General features: G+C 44.8%; 18 non-coding genes across 18 annotated transcripts; 9 read left to right on the top strand and 9 right to left on the bottom strand.

The window, feature by feature from the left end:
* Positions 1 to 316: 316 nt before the first annotated feature.
* Positions 317 to 390, top strand: TRNAI-AAU. Its single transcript has one exon. It is a non-coding gene; the product is annotated as a tRNA-Ile (tRNA).
* Positions 391 to 1,414: 1,024 nt separating this feature from the next.
* TRNAN-GUU lies at positions 1,415 to 1,488 on the bottom strand. Its single transcript has one exon. It is a non-coding gene; the product is annotated as a tRNA-Asn (tRNA).
* A 278-nt stretch (positions 1,489 to 1,766) lies between these two features.
* Positions 1,767 to 1,840, top strand: TRNAI-AAU. The gene has a single exon. It is a non-coding gene; the product is annotated as a tRNA-Ile (tRNA).
* Positions 1,841 to 2,864: 1,024 nt separating this feature from the next.
* On the bottom strand, positions 2,865 to 2,938 carry TRNAN-GUU. The gene has a single exon. It is a non-coding gene; the product is annotated as a tRNA-Asn (tRNA).
* Positions 2,939 to 3,216: 278 nt separating this feature from the next.
* TRNAI-AAU lies at positions 3,217 to 3,290 on the top strand. The gene has a single exon. It is a non-coding gene; the product is annotated as a tRNA-Ile (tRNA).
* Positions 3,291 to 4,314: 1,024 nt separating this feature from the next.
* On the bottom strand, positions 4,315 to 4,388 carry TRNAN-GUU. The gene has a single exon. It is a non-coding gene; the product is annotated as a tRNA-Asn (tRNA).
* A 278-nt stretch (positions 4,389 to 4,666) lies between these two features.
* Positions 4,667 to 4,740, top strand: TRNAI-AAU. The gene has a single exon. It is a non-coding gene; the product is annotated as a tRNA-Ile (tRNA).
* A 1,024-nt stretch (positions 4,741 to 5,764) lies between these two features.
* On the bottom strand, positions 5,765 to 5,838 carry TRNAN-GUU. The gene has a single exon. It is a non-coding gene; the product is annotated as a tRNA-Asn (tRNA).
* A 278-nt stretch (positions 5,839 to 6,116) lies between these two features.
* TRNAI-AAU lies at positions 6,117 to 6,190 on the top strand. The gene has a single exon. It is a non-coding gene; the product is annotated as a tRNA-Ile (tRNA).
* A 1,024-nt stretch (positions 6,191 to 7,214) lies between these two features.
* TRNAN-GUU lies at positions 7,215 to 7,288 on the bottom strand. The gene has a single exon. It is a non-coding gene; the product is annotated as a tRNA-Asn (tRNA).
* Positions 7,289 to 7,566: 278 nt separating this feature from the next.
* On the top strand, positions 7,567 to 7,640 carry TRNAI-AAU. Its single transcript has one exon. It is a non-coding gene; the product is annotated as a tRNA-Ile (tRNA).
* A 1,024-nt stretch (positions 7,641 to 8,664) lies between these two features.
* Positions 8,665 to 8,738, bottom strand: TRNAN-GUU. Its single transcript has one exon. It is a non-coding gene; the product is annotated as a tRNA-Asn (tRNA).
* A 278-nt stretch (positions 8,739 to 9,016) lies between these two features.
* On the top strand, positions 9,017 to 9,090 carry TRNAI-AAU. The gene has a single exon. It is a non-coding gene; the product is annotated as a tRNA-Ile (tRNA).
* A 1,024-nt stretch (positions 9,091 to 10,114) lies between these two features.
* Positions 10,115 to 10,188, bottom strand: TRNAN-GUU. Its single transcript has one exon. It is a non-coding gene; the product is annotated as a tRNA-Asn (tRNA).
* Positions 10,189 to 10,466: 278 nt separating this feature from the next.
* On the top strand, positions 10,467 to 10,540 carry TRNAI-AAU. Its single transcript has one exon. It is a non-coding gene; the product is annotated as a tRNA-Ile (tRNA).
* A 1,024-nt stretch (positions 10,541 to 11,564) lies between these two features.
* Positions 11,565 to 11,638, bottom strand: TRNAN-GUU. Its single transcript has one exon. It is a non-coding gene; the product is annotated as a tRNA-Asn (tRNA).
* Positions 11,639 to 11,917: 279 nt separating this feature from the next.
* Positions 11,918 to 11,991, top strand: TRNAI-AAU. Its single transcript has one exon. It is a non-coding gene; the product is annotated as a tRNA-Ile (tRNA).
* A 1,024-nt stretch (positions 11,992 to 13,015) lies between these two features.
* Positions 13,016 to 13,089, bottom strand: TRNAN-GUU. The gene has a single exon. It is a non-coding gene; the product is annotated as a tRNA-Asn (tRNA).
* Between the last annotated feature and the right edge of the window lie 2,341 nt (positions 13,090 to 15,430).

Here is a 15,430-nt window from a genome sequence, read left to right as displayed (position 1 = left end):
AACAGCCGAATGCGCTAACCTATTGCGCCACAGAGACAAGATGACAAACAGCCCTGCATAGTACTTCTCTGGCCATCTGCTCTCCATCACACGCACATTCTCCTTTTTTAGCACCACACATACGGGTGTGACTTACAAGACTTTGAGAGTGTGGAATGATCACCACGCTCAGCTACGTATTGTCCAGGAAAGAGCGATAGCAGGATGAGTGGACATACTTTTGGTATGAGTCTGTGCTTTTCTACTCACTCATGAAAACTCAGGTTGCATCATTATGGTTGCACGAGTTGAAAGCTCCTAACCTTCTTCCCTAAGTGGTCAGTTAGCTCAGCTGGTTAGAGTATGGTGCTAATAACGCCAAGGTCATGGGTTCAACCCCCATACTGACCAATTTCTTTCTCCTCATTAAAGTTACTACCAGTTTTGAAGGGAGCAGCAATTCCTAAATATAGCTTCTGACACAGGATTGGAATAGCAAAACAACAACTTGATGAAGATTAAGGGGTAGTTTAATCCCTTTAGTGTTTGCCTGTTGTCTGATTATTTGTACCATACTTTAAAAGATGCCTCAATTTGCAGAACTAAGAAACCCACACACCTTCTAAGGCAAACACCTAGAGGAACTACAACAAAATTCTCTAGCTATATGTAAGCCAGGGAACACGAAACACGCTTCAAAATGGGTTTCCTATCACACAAGGCTTCCTCTCTCTCCTCCGTGCACTCATCTGGCCACTGTTTTTCCTTGAGGGAGAATAGATGGAAGTAGGTGAAACACCAATACTTTCTCCACAGATACAAACAGTATTTTCAGGGACTGCCTGCGATCAGTTTCCTCGTCCTTGAAACAATGAACAAGCAGAGCAATCCACGTCATCCTAATGAAGTGCTACCACATATTGTCTTTCATGACAAAGAAAGGCCTGAAAGGAGGTAGATTAAGAATCAATAGGAGTTCAAATGAAGCATCGTTTGACAGACGAATAGTATAGGGAGACTGCCTTTTAATGCTGACTGAATATGGACAGGACAGCCTGCATTTTTAGTGGATTTACTGTTCAGTTATGGTTTTTCACTATCTTCTCTCACACGCTACCACCGAATCAGGGATAATAAATGATGCAGAATCACTAGGGTGTTTGATACTGCTTAAAAAGTTGTAATGGTGTGGATTATCGCGTCTTTGTAGCAAAAAGGCCACTATTTTCCTTCCTCCACCCAACAACTTTCACCTTCCCAAAGGGTGACTGACACACAGGGTTCTTTTACACTACTGAAGCCAAAACCATTTTCAGAAACCTACCATAGAATCCTAGAGCCCTGGACTCTCCTCTTCTATCAGTGCTGGTGCATTAATGTAAGCAAAGAGAAAAACACGCACCTTGTTCTGAGCTTAGAAAGCGAGCTCACAGTCCGTCCCTGGGTGGGTTTGAACCACCAACCTTTCGGTTAACAGCCGAATGCGCTAACCTATTGCGCCACAGAGACAAGATGACAAACAGCCCTGCATAGTACTCTCTGGCCATCTGCTCTCCATCACACGCACATTCTCCTTTTTTAGCACCACACATACGGGTGTGACTTACAAGACTTTGAGAGTGTGGAATGATCACCACGCTCAGCTACGTATTGTCCAGGAAAGAGCGATAGCAGGATGAGTGGACATACTTTTGGTATGAGTCTGTGCCTTTCTACTCACTCATGAAAACTCAGGTTGCATCATTATGGTTGCACGAGTTGAAAGCTCCTAACCTTCTTCCCTAAGTGGTCAGTTAGCTCAGCTGGTTAGAGTATGGTGCTAATAACGCCAAGGTCATGGGTTCAACCCCCATACTGACCAATTTCTTTCTCCTCATTAAAGTTACTACCAGTTTTGAAGGGAGCAGCAATTCCTAAATATAGCTTCTGACACAGGATTGGAATAGCAAAACAACAACTTGATGAAGATTAAGGGGTAGTTTAATCCCTTTAGTGTTTGCCTGTTGTCTGATTATTTGTACCATACTTTAAAAGATGCCTCAATTTGCAGAACTAAGAAACCCACACACCTTCTAAGGCAAACACCTAGAGGAACTACAACAAAATTCTCTAGCTATATGTAAGCCAGGGAACACGAAACACGCTTCAAAATGGGTTTCCTATCACACAAGGCTTCCTCTCTCTCCTCCGTGCACTCATCTGGCCACTGTTTTTCCTTGAGGGAGAATAGATGGAAGTAGGTGAAACACCAATACTTTCTCCACAGATACAAACAGTATTTTCAGGGACTGCCTGCGATCAGTTTCCTCGTCCTTGAAACAATGAACAAGCAGAGCAATCCACGTCATCCTAATGAAGTGCTACCACATATTGTCTTTCATGACAAAGAAAGGCCTGAAAGGAGGTAGATTAAGAATCAATAGGAGTTCAAATGAAGCATCGTTTGACAGACGAATAGTATAGGGAGACTGCCTTTTAATGCTGACTGAATATGGACAGGACAGCCTGCATTTTTAGTGGATTTACTGTTCAGTTATGGTTTTTCACTATCTTCTCTCACACGCTACCACCGAATCAGGGATAATAAATGATGCAGAATCACTAGGGTGTTTGATACTGCTTAAAAAGTTGTAATGGTGTGGATTATCGCGTCTTTGTAGCAAAAAGGCCACTATTTTCCTTCCTCCACCCAACAACTTTCACCTTCCCAAAGGGTGACTGACACACAGGGTTCTTTTACACTACTGAAGCCAAAACCATTTTCAGAAACCTACCATAGAATCCTAGAGCCCTGGACTCTCCTCTTCTATCAGTGCTGGTGCATTAATGTAAGCAAAGAGAAAAACACGCACCTTGTTCTGAGATTAGAAAGCGAGCTCACAGTCCGTCCCTGGGTGGGTTTGAACCACCAACCTTTCGGTTAACAGCCGAATGCGCTAACCTATTGCGCCACAGAGACAAGATGACAAACAGCCCTGCATAGTATTCTCTGGCCATCTGCTCTCCATCACACGCACCTTCTCCTTTTTTAGCACCACACATACGGGTGTGACTTACAAGACTTTGAGAGTGTGGAATGATCACCACGCTCAGCTACGTATTGTCCAGGAAAGAGCGATAGCAGGATGAGTGGACATACTTTTGGTATGAGTCTGTGCCTTTCTACTCACTCATGAAAACTCAGGTTGCATCATTATGGTTGCACGAGTTGAAAGCTCCTAACCTTCTTCCCTAAGTGGTCAGTTAGCTCAGCTGGTTAGAGTATGGTGCTAATAACGCCAAGGTCATGGGTTCAACCCCCATACTGACCAATTTCTTTCTCCTCATTAAAGTTACTACCAGTTTTGAAGGGAGCAGCAATTCCTAAATATAGCTTCTGACACAGGATTGGAATAGCAAAACAACAACTTGATGAAGATTAAGGGGTAGTTTAATCCCTTTAGTGTTTGCCTGTTGTCTGATTATTTGTACCATACTTTAAAAGATGCCTCAATTTGCAGAACTAAGAAACCCACACACCTTCTAAGGCAAACACCTAGAGGAACTACAACAAAATTCTCTAGCTATATGTAAGCCAGGGAACACGAAACACGCTTCAAAATGGGTTTCCTATCACACAAGGCTTCCTCTCTCTCCTCCGTGCACTCATCTGGCCACTGTTTTTCCTTGAGGGAGAATAGATGGAAGTAGGTGAAACACCAATACTTTCTCCACAGATACAAACAGTATTTTCAGGGACTGCCTGCGATCAGTTTCCTCGTCCTTGAAACAATGAACAAGCAGAGCAATCCACGTCATCCTAATGAAGTGCTACCACATATTGTCTTTCATGACAAAGAAAGGCCTGAAAGGAGGTAGATTAAGAATCAATAGGAGTTCAAATGAAGCATCGTTTGACAGACGAATAGTATAGGGAGACTGCCTTTTAATGCTGACTGAATATGGACAGGACAGCCTGCATTTTTAGTGGATTTACTGTTCAGTTATGGTTTTTCACTATCTTCTCTCACACGCTACCACCGAATCAGGGATAATAAATGATGCAGAATCACTAGGGTGTTTGATACTGCTTAAAAAGTTGTAATGGTGTGGATTATCGCGTCTTTGTAGCAAAAAGGCCACTATTTTCCTTCCTCCACCCAACAACTTTCACCTTCCCAAAGGGTGACTGACACACAGGGTTCTTTTACACTACTGAAGCCAAAACCATTTTCAGAAACCTACCATAGAATCCTAGAGCCCTGGACTCTCCTCTTCTATCAGTGCTGGTGCATTAATGTAAGCAAAGAGAAAAACACGCACCTTGTTCTGAGCTTAGAAAGCGAGCTCACAGTCCGTCCCTGGGTGGGTTTGAACCACCAACCTTTCGGTTAACAGCCGAATGCGCTAACCTATTGCGCCACAGAGACAAGATGACAAACAGCCCTGCATAGTACTCTCTGGCCATCTGCTCTCCATCACACGCACATTCTCCTTTTTTAGCACCACACATACGGGTGTGACTTACAAGACTTTGAGAGTGTGGAATGATCACCACGCTCAGCTACGTATTGTCCAGGAAAGAGCGATAGCAGGATGAGTGGACATACTTTTGGTATGAGTCTGTGCCTTTCTACTCACTCATGAAAACTCAGGTTGCATCATTATGGTTGCACGAGTTGAAAGCTCCTAACCTTCTTCCCTAAGTGGTCAGTTAGCTCAGCTGGTTAGAGTATGGTGCTAATAACGCCAAGGTCATGGGTTCAACCCCCATACTGACCAATTTCTTTCTCCTCATTAAAGTTACTACCAGTTTTGAAGGGAGCAGCAATTCCTAAATATAGCTTCTGACACAGGATTGGAATAGCAAAACAACAACTTGATGAAGATTAAGGGGTAGTTTAATCCCTTTAGTGTTTGCCTGTTGTCTGATTATTTGTACCATACTTTAAAAGATGCCTCAATTTGCAGAACTAAGAAACCCACACACCTTCTAAGGCAAACACCTAGAGGAACTACAACAAAATTCTCTAGCTATATGTAAGCCAGGGAACACGAAACACGCTTCAAAATGGGTTTCCTATCACACAAGGCTTCCTCTCTCTCCTCCGTGCACTCATCTGGCCACTGTTTTTCCTTGAGGGAGAATAGATGGAAGTAGGTGAAACACCAATACTTTCTCCACAGATACAAACAGTATTTTCAGGGACTGCCTGCGATCAGTTTCCTCGTCCTTGAAACAATGAACAAGCAGAGCAATCCACGTCATCCTAATGAAGTGCTACCACATATTGTCTTTCATGACAAAGAAAGGCCTGAAAGGAGGTAGATTAAGAATCAATAGGAGTTCAAATGAAGCATCGTTTGACAGACGAATAGTATAGGGAGACTGCCTTTTAATGCTGACTGAATATGGACAGGACAGCCTGCATTTTTAGTGGATTTACTGTTCAGTTATGGTTTTTCACTATCTTCTCTCACACGCTACCACCGAATCAGGGATAATAAATGATGCAGAATCACTAGGGTGTTTGATACTGCTTAAAAAGTTGTAATGGTGTGGATTATCGCGTCTTTGTAGCAAAAAGGCCACTATTTTCCTTCCTCCACCCAACAACTTTCACCTTCCCAAAGGGTGACTGACACACAGGGTTCTTTTACACTACTGAAGCCAAAACCATTTTCAGAAACCTACCATAGAATCCTAGAGCCCTGGACTCTCCTCTTCTATCAGTGCTGGTGCATTAATGTAAGCAAAGAGAAAAACACGCACCTTGTTCTGAGCTTAGAAAGCGAGCTCACAGTCCGTCCCTGGGTGGGTTTGAACCACCAACCTTTCGGTTAACAGCCGAATGCGCTAACCTATTGCGCCACAGAGACAAGATGACAAACAGCCCTGCATAGTACTCTCTGGCCATCTGCTCTCCATCACACGCACATTCTCCTTTTTTAGCACCACACATACGGGTGTGACTTACAAGACTTTGAGAGTGTGGAATGATCACCACGCTCAGCTACGTATTGTCCAGGAAAGAGCGATAGCAGGATGAGTGGACATACTTTTGGTATGAGTCTGTGCCTTTCTACTCACTCATGAAAACTCAGGTTGCATCATTATGGTTGCACGAGTTGAAAGCTCCTAACCTTCTTCCCTAAGTGGTCAGTTAGCTCAGCTGGTTAGAGTATGGTGCTAATAACGCCAAGGTCATGGGTTCAACCCCCATACTGACCAATTTCTTTCTCCTCATTAAAGTTACTACCAGTTTTGAAGGGAGCAGCAATTCCTAAATATAGCTTCTGACACAGGATTGGAATAGCAAAACAACAACTTGATGAAGATTAAGGGGTAGTTTAATCCCTTTAGTGTTTGCCTGTTGTCTGATTATTTGTACCATACTTTAAAAGATGCCTCAATTTGCAGAACTAAGAAACCCACACACCTTCTAAGGCAAACACCTAGAGGAACTACAACAAAATTCTCTAGCTATATGTAAGCCAGGGAACACGAAACACGCTTCAAAATGGGTTTCCTATCACACAAGGCTTCCTCTCTCTCCTCCGTGCACTCATCTGGCCACTGTTTTTCCTTGAGGGAGAATAGATGGAAGTAGGTGAAACACCAATACTTTCTCCACAGATACAAACAGTATTTTCAGGGACTGCCTGCGATCAGTTTCCTCGTCCTTGAAACAATGAACAAGCAGAGCAATCCACGTCATCCTAATGAAGTGCTACCACATATTGTCTTTCATGACAAAGAAAGGCCTGAAAGGAGGTAGATTAAGAATCAATAGGAGTTCAAATGAAGCATCGTTTGACAGACGAATAGTATAGGGAGACTGCCTTTTAATGCTGACTGAATATGGACAGGACAGCCTGCATTTTTAGTGGATTTACTGTTCAGTTATGGTTTTTCACTATCTTCTCTCACACGCTACCACCGAATCAGGGATAATAAATGATGCAGAATCACTAGGGTGTTTGATACTGCTTAAAAAGTTGTAATGGTGTGGATTATCGCGTCTTTGTAGCAAAAAGGCCACTATTTTCCTTCCTCCACCCAACAACTTTCACCTTCCCAAAGGGTGACTGACACACAGGGTTCTTTTACACTACTGAAGCCAAAACCATTTTCAGAAACCTACCATAGAATCCTAGAGCCCTGGACTCTCCTCTTCTATCAGTGCTGGTGCATTAATGTAAGCAAAGAGAAAAACACGCACCTTGTTCTGAGCTTAGAAAGCGAGCTCACAGTCCGTCCCTGGGTGGGTTTGAACCACCAACCTTTCGGTTAACAGCCGAATGCGCTAACCTATTGCGCCACAGAGACAAGATGACAAACAGCCCTGCATAGTACTCTCTGGCCATCTGCTCTCCATCACACGCACATTCTCCTTTTTTAGCACCACACATACGGGTGTGACTTACAAGACTTTGAGAGTGTGGAATGATCACCACGCTCAGCTACGTATTGTCCAGGAAAGAGCGATAGCAGGATGAGTGGACATACTTTTGGTATGAGTCTGTGCCTTTCTACTCACTCATGAAAACTCAGGTTGCATCATTATGGTTGCACGAGTTGAAAGCTCCTAACCTTCTTCCCTAAGTGGTCAGTTAGCTCAGCTGGTTAGAGTATGGTGCTAATAACGCCAAGGTCATGGGTTCAACCCCCATACTGACCAATTTCTTTCTCCTCATTAAAGTTACTACCAGTTTTGAAGGGAGCAGCAATTCCTAAATATAGCTTCTGACACAGGATTGGAATAGCAAAACAACAACTTGATGAAGATTAAGGGGTAGTTTAATCCCTTTAGTGTTTGCCTGTTGTCTGATTATTTGTACCATACTTTAAAAGATGCCTCAATTTGCAGAACTAAGAAACCCACACACCTTCTAAGGCAAACACCTAGAGGAACTACAACAAAATTCTCTAGCTATATGTAAGCCAGGGAACACGAAACACGCTTCAAAATGGGTTTCCTATCACACAAGGCTTCCTCTCTCTCCTCCGTGCACTCATCTGGCCACTGTTTTTCCTTGAGGGAGAATAGATGGAAGTAGGTGAAACACCAATACTTTCTCCACAGATACAAACAGTATTTTCAGGGACTGCCTGCGATCAGTTTCCTCGTCCTTGAAACAATGAACAAGCAGAGCAATCCACGTCATCCTAATGAAGTGCTACCACATATTGTCTTTCATGACAAAGAAAGGCCTGAAAGGAGGTAGATTAAGAATCAATAGGAGTTCAAATGAAGCATCGTTTGACAGACGAATAGTATAGGGAGACTGCCTTTTAATGCTGACTGAATATGGACAGGACAGCCTGCATTTTTAGTGGATTTACTGTTCAGTTATGGTTTTTCACTATCTTCTCTCACACGCTACCACCGAATCAGGGATAATAAATGATGCAGAATCACTAGGGTGTTTGATACTGCTTAAAAAGTTGTAATGGTGTGGATTATCGCGTCTTTGTAGCAAAAAGGCCACTATTTTCCTTCCTCCACCCAACAACTTTCACCTTCCCAAAGGGTGACTGACACACAGGGTTCTTTTACACTACTGAAGCCAAAACCATTTTCAGAAACCTACCATAGAATCCTAGAGCCCTGGACTCTCCTCTTCTATCAGTGCTGGTGCATTAATGTAAGCAAAGAGAAAAACACGCACCTTGTTCTGAGCTTAGAAAGCGAGCTCACAGTCCGTCCCTGGGTGGGTTTGAACCACCAACCTTTCGGTTAACAGCCGAATGCGCTAACCTATTGCGCCACAGAGACAAGATGACAAACAGCCCTGCATAGTACTCTCTGGCCATCTGCTCTCCATCACACGCACCTTCTCCTTTTTTAGCACCACACATACGGGTGTGACTTACAAGACTTTGAGAGTGTGGAATGATCACCACGCTCAGCTACGTATTGTCCAGGAAAGAGCGATAGCAGGATGAGTGGACATACTTTTGGTATGAGTCTGTGCCTTTCTACTCACTCATGAAAACTCAGGTTGCATCATTATGGTTGCACGAGTTGAAAGCTCCTAACCTTCTTCCCTAAGTGGTCAGTTAGCTCAGCTGGTTAGAGTATGGTGCTAATAACGCCAAGGTCATGGGTTCAACCCCCATACTGACCAATTTCTTTCTCCTCATTAAAGTTACTACCAGTTTTGAAGGGAGCAGCAATTCCTAAATATAGCTTCTGACACAGGATTGGAATAGCAAAACAACAACTTGATGAAGATTAAGGGGTAGTTTAATCCCTTTAGTGTTTGCCTGTTGTCTGATTATTTGTACCATACTTTAAAAGATGCCTCAATTTGCAGAACTAAGAAACCCACACACCTTCTAAGGCAAACACCTAGAGGAACTACAACAAAATTCTCTAGCTATATGTAAGCCAGGGAACACGAAACACGCTTCAAAATGGGTTTCCTATCACACAAGGCTTCCTCTCTCTCCTCCGTGCACTCATCTGGCCACTGTTTTTCCTTGAGGGAGAATAGATGGAAGTAGGTGAAACACCAATACTTTCTCCACAGATACAAACAGTATTTTCAGGGACTGCCTGCGATCAGTTTCCTCGTCCTTGAAACAATGAACAAGCAGAGCAATCCACGTCATCCTAATGAAGTGCTACCACATATTGTCTTTCATGACAAAGAAAGGCCTGAAAGGAGGTAGATTAAGAATCAATAGGAGTTCAAATGAAGCATCGTTTGACAGACGAATAGTATAGGGAGACTGCCTTTTAATGCTGACTGAATATGGACAGGACAGCCTGCATTTTTAGTGGATTTACTGTTCAGTTATGGTTTTTCACTATCTTCTCTCACACGCTACCACCGAATCAGGGATAATAAATGATGCAGAATCACTAGGGTGTTTGATACTGCTTAAAAAGTTGTAATGGTGTGGATTATCGCGTCTTTGTAGCAAAAAGGCCACTATTTTCCTTCCTCCACCCAACAACTTTCACCTTCCCAAAGGGTGACTGACACACAGGGTTCTTTTACACTACTGAAGCCAAAACCATTTTCAGAAACCTACCATAGAATCCTAGAGCCCTGGACTCTCCTCTTCTATCAGTGCTGGTGCATTAATGTAAGCAAAGAGAAAAACACGCACCTTGTTCTGAGCTTAGAAAGCGAGCTCACAGTCCGTCCCTGGGTGGGTTTGAACCACCAACCTTTCGGTTAACAGCCGAATGCGCTAACCTATTGCGCCACAGAGACAAGATGACAAACAGCCCTGCATAGTACTCTCTGGCCATCTGCTCTCCATCACACGCACATTCTCCTTTTTTAGCACCACACATACGGGTGTGACTTACAAGACTTTGAGAGTGTGGAATGATCACCACGCTCAGCTACGTATTGTCCAGGAAAGAGCGATAGCAGGATGAGTGGACATACTTTTGGTATGAGTCTGTGCCTTTCTACTCACTCATGAAAACTCAGGTTGCATCATTATGGTTGCACGAGTTGAAAGCTCCTAACCTTCTTCCCTAAGTGGTCAGTTAGCTCAGCTGGTTAGAGTATGGTGCTAATAACGCCAAGGTCATGGGTTCAACCCCCATACTGACCAATTTCTTTCTCCTCATTAAAGTTACTACCAGTTTTGAAGGGAGCAGCAATTCCTAAATATAGCTTCTGACACAGGATTGGAATAGCAAAACAACAACTTGATGAAGATTAAGGGGTAGTTTAATCCCTTTAGTGTTTGCCTGTTGTCTGATTATTTGTACCATACTTTAAAAGATGCCTCAATTTGCAGAACTAAGAAACCCACACACCTTCTAAGGCAAACACCTAGAGGAACTACAACAAAATTCTCTAGCTATATGTAAGCCAGGGAACACGAAACACGCTTCAAAATGGGTTTCCTATCACACAAGGCTTCCTCTCTCTCCTCCGTGCACTCATCTGGCCACTGTTTTTCCTTGAGGGAGAATAGATGGAAGTAGGTGAAACACCAATACTTTCTCCACAGATACAAACAGTATTTTCAGGGACTGCCTGCGATCAGTTTCCTCGTCCTTGAAACAATGAACAAGCAGAGCAATCCACGTCATCCTAATGAAGTGCTACCACATATTGTCTTTCATGACAAAGAAAGGCCTGAAAGGAGGTAGATTAAGAATCAATAGGAGTTCAAATGAAGCATCGTTTGACAGACGAATAGTATAGGGAGACTGCCTTTTAATGCTGACTGAATATGGACAGGACAGCCTGCATTTTTAGTGGATTTACTGTTCAGTTATGGTTTTTCACTATCTTCTCTCACACGCTACCACCGAATCAGGGATAATAAATGATGCAGAATCACTAGGGTGTTTGATACTGCTTAAAAAGTTGTAATGGTGTGGATTATCGCGTCTTTGTAGCAAAAAGGCCACTATTTTCCTTCCTCCACCCAACAACTTTCACCTTCCCAAAGGGTGACTGACACACAGGGTTCTTTTACACTACTGAAGCCAAAACCATTTTCAGAAACCTACCATAGAATCCTAGAGCCCTGGACTCTCCTCTTCTATCAGTGCTGGTGCATTAATGTAAGCAAAGAGAAAAACACGCACCTTGTTCTGAGCTTAGAAAGCGAGCTCACAGTCCGTCCCTGGGTGGGTTTGAACCACCAACCTTTCGGTTAACAGCCGAATGCGCTAACCTATTGCGCCACAGAGACAAGATGACAAACAGCCCTGCATAGTACTTCTCTGGCCATCTGCTCTCCATCACACGCACATTCTCCTTTTTTAGCACCACACATACGGGTGTGACTTACAAGACTTTGAGAGTGTGGAATGATCACCACGCTCAGCTACGTATTGTCCAGGAAAGAGCGATAGCAGGATGAGTGGACATACTTTTGGTATGAGTCTGTGCCTTTCTACTCACTCATGAAAACTCAGGTTGCATCATTATGGTTGCACGAGTTGAAAGCTCCTAACCTTCTTCCCTAAGTGGTCAGTTAGCTCAGCTGGTTAGAGTATGGTGCTAATAACGCCAAGGTCATGGGTTCAACCCCCATACTGACCAATTTCTTTCTCCTCATTAAAGTTACTACCAGTTTTGAAGGGAGCAGCAATTCCTAAATATAGCTTCTGACACAGGATTGGAATAGCAAAACAACAACTTGATGAAGATTAAGGGGTAGTTTAATCCCTTTAGTGTTTGCCTGTTGTCTGATTATTTGTACCATACTTTAAAAGATGCCTCAATTTGCAGAACTAAGAAACCCACACACCTTCTAAGGCAAACACCTAGAGGAACTACAACAAAATTCTCTAGCTATATGTAAGCCAGGGAATACGAAACACGCTTCAAAATGGGTTTCCTATCACACAAGGCTTCCTCTCTCTCCTCCGTGCACTCATCTGGCCACTGTTTTTCCTTGAGGGAGAATAGATGGAAGTAGGTGAAACACCAATACTTTCTCCACAGATACAAACAGTATTTTCAGGGACTGCCTGCGATCAGTTTCCTCGTCCTTGAAACAATGAACAAGCAGAGCAATCCACGTCATCCTAATGAAGTGCTACCACATATTGTCTTTCATGACAAAGAAAGGCCTGAAAGGAGGTAGATTAAGAATCAATAGGAGTTCAAATGAAGCATCGTTTGACAGACGAATAGTATAGGGAGACTGCCTTTTAATGCTGACTGAATATGGACAGGACAGCCTGCATTTTTAGTGGATTTACTGTTCAGTTATGGTTTTTCACTATCTTCTCTCACACGCTACCACCGAATCAGGGATAATAAATGATGCAGAATCACTAGGGTGTTTGATACTGCTTAAAAAGTTGTAATGGTGTGGATTATCGCGTCTTTGTAGCAAAAAGGCCACTATTTTCCTTCCTCCACCCAACAACTTTCACCTTCCCAAAGGGTGACTGACACACAGGGTTCTTTTACACTACTGAAGCCAAAACCATTTTCAGAAACCTACCATAGAATCCTAGAGCCCTGGACTCTCCTCTTCTATCAGTGCTGGTGCATTAATGTAAGCAAAGAGAAAAACACACACCTTGTTCTGAGCTTAGAAAGCGAGCTCACAGTCCGTCCCTGGGTGGGTTTGAACCACCAACCTTTCGGTTAACAGCCGAATGCGCTAACCTATTGCGCCACAGAGACAAGATGACAAACAGCCCTGCATAGTACTCTCTGGCCATCTGCTCTCCATCACACGCACATTCTCCTTTATTAGCACCACACATACGGGTGTGACTTACAAGACTTTGAGAGTGTGGAATGATCACCACGCTCCGCTAGGTATTGTCCAGGAAAGAGCGATAGCAGGATGAGTGGACAGCTGGTTAGAGTATGGTGCTAATAACGCCAAGGTCATGGGTTCAATCCCCATACTGACCAATTTCTATTGCTTCCAGCTTACCGTCTTCACCCCTAGAGGAGGAAGAGTTTATGCAACTAGGCCGAAGCCACTTGACCTCTAAGGAGAGACGTTATCGCAAGCGCATGAGGTTGTGCATGTACTGTGGCCAATCGGATCATACAGTCCAAACCTGTCCCATTTGTCTGGGAAACTGACGGGCCTGGGATCTACAGGAGGACTTCTCCTGGGCTTCACCTCTCCTACTCCTCCATTATCATTACCAGTATCTCTGCTTTGCGGAGGTCTCGAATTTCAAACTCTCGCTCTCATTGACTCCGGTGACGGAGGTAATTTTATTCTAAAGTGCTTGGTTGAACATCTATGAATTACTACCACACCAATAGCTAAGCCTCTGCTATTGTCATCCATCCATGGAGAACCACTTCCTGGAGAAGTTTTATTGACCACCCAGGCCATCGGCCTGCGCACTGGAGCTCTACACTCAGAATCAATTTCTTTTCTAGTGTTGGAAAAAGCCATGCATCCGGTGGTATTGGGTCTGCCATGGCTTCAAGACCATATGCCACAATTTAATTGGGCTACCTTGGACCTGTCCCGGTGGGGACCAGATGTAATGTCGGTAGGGGTGTGCATCCGTTTTCCACGTATTTGTGATCCGCAACGTATTTTGTCCTATCTGTTAAATACGTGGGGAGGCGAAACGCATCGCGACTCCCCACATATTTAACGGATTTCTGTTTTATTCGGCCACCTAAATAAACATTTAAACAAACCCTCCACCCTCCTGAACCCCCCCCCCCAAGACTTACCAAAACTCCCTGGTGGTCCAGCGGGGGGTCCGAGAACTATCCCCTGCACTCACACCCTCGGTGCTGGTTTCATCATGGCGCCGATAGTTGCAGGGGCTACTGGTGCCATTGGTCAGCCCCTGTCACATGGCCATCGGTGCCATTTTGTGCTCCTATCATGTGACAGGGGCTGACCAATGGCACGGTAGCCCCTGTGACATAGTATGGGCAAAGGCTATTGGCGCCATTTTGAGTCCTGGCATCGGACGGCCGGCGTGCAGGAGGTCGCTCCGGGACCCCCGTTGGACCCACAGGGACTTTTGGCCAGCTTGGGGGGGCCTCCTGACCCCCACAAGACTTGCCAAAAGTCCAGCGGGGGTCCGGGAGCGACCTCCTGTGCACCGGCCGCCCAATGCCAATACTCAAAATGGCGCCGATCGCCTTTGCCCTCACTATGTCACAGGTACTGACGGTCAGCCCCTGTGACATAGTGAGGGCAAAGGCGATCGGCGCCATTTTGAACACTGGCAGCAGATCGCCTTTGCCCTCACTATGCACAGGGGCCGACCGTCGGTACCTGTGACATAGTGAGGGCAAAGGCGATTGGCGCCATTTTGAGTCCTGGAATTGGATGGCCGGCGTGCAGGAGGTCGCTCCCGGACCCCCGCTGGACTTTTGGCAAGTCTTGTGGGGGTCAGGAGGCCCTCCCAAGCTGGCCAAAAGTCCCTGGGGGTCCAACGGGGGTCCCGGAGCGACCTCCTGCCCGCCGGCCGTCCGATGCCAGGACTCAAAATGGCACCAATAGCCTTTGCCCATACTATGTCACAGGGGCTACCGGTGCCATTGGTCAGCCCCTGTCACATAGTAGGAGCACAAGATGGCACCGGTGACCACGTGACAGGGGCTGACCAATGGCACCGGTAGCCCCTGTGACACAGGCTATCGGCGCCATGATGAAACTGGCAAACGAGGGTGTGAGAGTGCAGGGGATGCCTTCTGGACTCCTCGCTGGACCACCAGGGAGTTTTGGTAAGTCTTGGGGGGGGGGTCAGGAGGGTGGGGGTTTGTAGTTAATTTTAATTTTAGCAGGGACACGAATATAACTCGCCGTATTAACGCATTGGGGCGCCATACGGCCGAATGCAATGCATTTGCTCCCCGACAAATCCGAATAACGAATGCAACGTATGACGTCCCTCTGCACATCCCTAATGGTCGTTGTCTTGCTGAAGTTTCACCGCTCATCTGCATGCCCACTACCCCATCATTACCTGGTTTACCTCCACAATATGCCTCCTTCCAGGATGTTTTCTCTAAGCAAGCAGATGATGTT

This window comes from Rhinatrema bivittatum, chromosome 6, assembly GCF_901001135.1.
Source record: "Rhinatrema bivittatum chromosome 6, aRhiBiv1.1, whole genome shotgun sequence".
Taxonomy (NCBI): Eukaryota; Metazoa; Chordata; class Amphibia; order Gymnophiona; family Rhinatrematidae; genus Rhinatrema; species Rhinatrema bivittatum.
The sequence above is the reverse complement of the archived record's forward strand: the minus strand, read 5'-3'. Positions and strand labels throughout refer to the sequence as shown.